General features: G+C 38.0%; 1 non-coding gene across 1 annotated transcript; it reads right to left on the bottom strand.

The window, feature by feature from the left end:
- Window positions 1-1333: 1333 nt before the first annotated feature.
- LOC138983975 (U6 spliceosomal RNA) lies at window positions 1334-1437 on the bottom strand. Its single transcript, XR_011461338.1, has one exon. It is a non-coding gene; the product is annotated as a U6 spliceosomal RNA (small nuclear RNA).
- Window positions 1438-3027: the final 1590 nt, after the last annotated feature.

The following is a 3027-nucleotide window of genomic DNA, read 5'->3' as shown; positions in this document are numbered from 1 at the left end:
GGTATTAAGGAAGGACGTCCCTTCTCAGGAACAGGACCGAGAAAGGAAATCAGTCTTCCAAACTATGTTGTGCCTCTTTTCCTCCCATTACATGGCCACGGCATTCTTGACCCTCTCAGACCCTCTGCAATTCCCTGTAAATAAAGAGCACCGCCCTACCCCCATTTCCCACACCTAGGATCTCCTGTGGGTTGTCTTTTCTGTCACTGTTCTGGCACTCAGCTCTGCTGCCAACAATGGAAAATGAAATTTGAAAATTTTCCATTTGCAGTAACTTTTTTTTTTTTTTGGCTGTGTTCATAACCTTTTTTTTTCCCCCCTAAAATACAGGCAATATATTATCTTATATAAAGACAAATTCAGAGTTAGGACAGTTCTAGGCTAGTAAATTCAGTAGCTTAACAATATTATCTATCAGGAACCTGGGTCTTTCTACCTCTCCACCATGCCTTCTTCAGCAAGCTGCTGTATCTCTTTAGGATGACTAACCTCATACGACCTTAACCTTTTGATCTTAGTTCCCCAACCAGGGATCAAACCCTGGCTCGCTACAGTGGAAGCAGAGTCCCAATCACTGGACCACCAGGGAAATCCTTGCAATAGAATTTTTTAAAACAACATTAACTACTTTGGGAAAAATTTCACAAATTATGTGTAAGACCTCAGCACTGAAGTCTATAAAATATGGCTGAGGAAAAAAAAAAACCAACATATTGCTGAAAGAAATTCTAGAAGTCCTAAAGAAATGGAGTGCTATATTCATGGATTGGAAGACTCGATATTGTTGAGATGCCAGTTTCCTCCAAAATGATTTTTAGATGCAATTCAATCTCAATCATAATCCCAGCAGATTCTTTCCTAAAAATTGACATGTTGATTCTAAAATTGTTATGGAAATGCAAAGGACCTAGGATCTCTAAAGCATCTTAAAGGAAGAACAAAGTGGAGAATTTGCCTACCTGTCATTATGAATTACAAGACTACAGTAATTGAATATTGCAGCATTATCATAAGGTAAATGACAATGGAATAGAAAAGAAAACAGAAATAGACTCACAATTAAACAGACATTTGATTTTTTTTATAAAGTCACCAAAGCAATCCAAAGGGAAAAGGAAAGTCTTTTTAATGGTTCATTTTAGAACAACTGAAAATTAATATAAAAAAATTAATTATTCCCTCCATCACACCATTCACAAAACTTGATTTGTAATGAATCATAGACTTCAATCAAAAGTTAAAATTCTAGAAGAAAATATAGGAGAATGTCTTTGAGACTTGGAGGTAGGCAAAGGTATCTTTAAAAAGATCATAGAGAGAAATAACTTTTTTTTAAGTTATGGAACCCTTCACGAATTTGCATGTCATCCTTGCTCAGGGGCCATGCTAAGCTCATTATCATTTCAATTTTAGTATATGTGCTACCAAAGTGAGCATGAAATGACTACTTTTTAAAAGTTTGAAGAATTAGACTTCGCAAAAGTGAAATCTGCTCATCAAAATACACCATTTGGTGTAGTATAGACAAGACTTCCGTCAGTTCAGTCATTCAGTCATGCCTAACTCTTTTCAACCCCATGAACTGCAGCACGCCAGACCTCCCTGTCCATTACCAACTCCCAGAGCTTACTCAAACTCATGTCCATTGAGTCGGTGATGCCATCCAACCATCTCATCTTCTGTCGTCCCCTTTTCCTCCTGCCTTCAATCTTTCCCAGCATCAGGGTATTTTCCAATGAATCAGTTCTTCTCATCAGGTGGCCAAAGTACTGGAGTTTCAGGTTCAGCATCAGTCCTTCCAATGAACACCCAGGACTGATCTCCCCCACATGGACTGGTTGGACCTCCTTGCAGTCCAAGGGACTCTCAAGAGTCTTCTCCAATGCCACAGTTCAAAAGCATCAATTCTTCGGCGCTCAGCTTTCTTCACAGTCCAACTCTCACATCCGTACATGACCACTGGAAAAACCATAGCTTTGACAACATGGACATTGACAAAGTACTGTCTCTGGTTTTTATTATGCTGTCTAGGTTGGTCATAGCTTTTCCTCCAAGGAGCAAGTGTCTTTTAATTTCATTGCTGCAGTCACCATCTGCAGTGATTTTGGAGCCCCCTAAAATAAAGTCTGTCATTGTTTCCACTGTTTCCCCATCTATTTGCCATGAAGTGAATGCCATGAAGGTAGTCATTGCTTTCTCCAGGGGATCTTCCCAAACCAGGGATCAAACCTGGGTCTCCCACACTGCTGGTGGGTTCTTTACCAGCTGAGCCACCAGGGGAGCCTAGACAAGACTTAAGCTGTGAGAAAATATTTGCAAAATGTATTTGACAAAGGACTTGCAGAATATGTAAAGAATCCCTACAACCCAATAAAAAATAAAATCCCAATTTTTTAAATAGACAAAAGATTTGAATAAAAACTTAATAAAGGAAGATATACAGATGGCCAAGGAGCACATGAAAATGCTTAACATCATTGATCATCAGGAAAATGCAAAATAAAACCCTCAGTGACACCAATACACACCTACCAAAATAACAAATTAAAGACCCACAATATCAAATGTTGACAAAGAGGGGGAGCAGTCAGAACTCTCAGACATTGTTGGTAAGGCTATAAAATGGTACAACCACTTTGGATAAAGATCTGGCAGTTTCTTAAAATAAAAGCCACCTATGATCCAGCAGTTTCACTTCTAGCTGTTTAACTAAGAGAAATGAAAATATGTGTCCTCAAAACAACTCGTACAAAAATGTTCACAGACACTTTATTCATAATCTCTGAAAACTAGAAATAGCTCCAGTGACTATCAACAGAATAATACATAATTCTTCTGTTATAATCATATAATGGGACATGACTTAGCAATAAAGTGGGATTAACTACCAATACATACAATATCATGAATGAATCTCCCATTTTGCCAAGAGGAAAAAAACTAGACACAGAAGAGTACCTATAATATGATTTTAATTATATGAAGTACTAGAACAGGCAAAACTAATCTATGGTGGGGAGAATACCT

Source organism: Bos mutus, chromosome 19, assembly GCF_027580195.1.
Source record: "Bos mutus isolate GX-2022 chromosome 19, NWIPB_WYAK_1.1, whole genome shotgun sequence".
NCBI classification, from domain to species: Eukaryota; Metazoa; Chordata; class Mammalia; order Artiodactyla; family Bovidae; genus Bos; species Bos mutus.
Note: the sequence above shows the minus strand (reverse complement) of the source record. Positions and strands in the feature narration are given on the sequence as shown.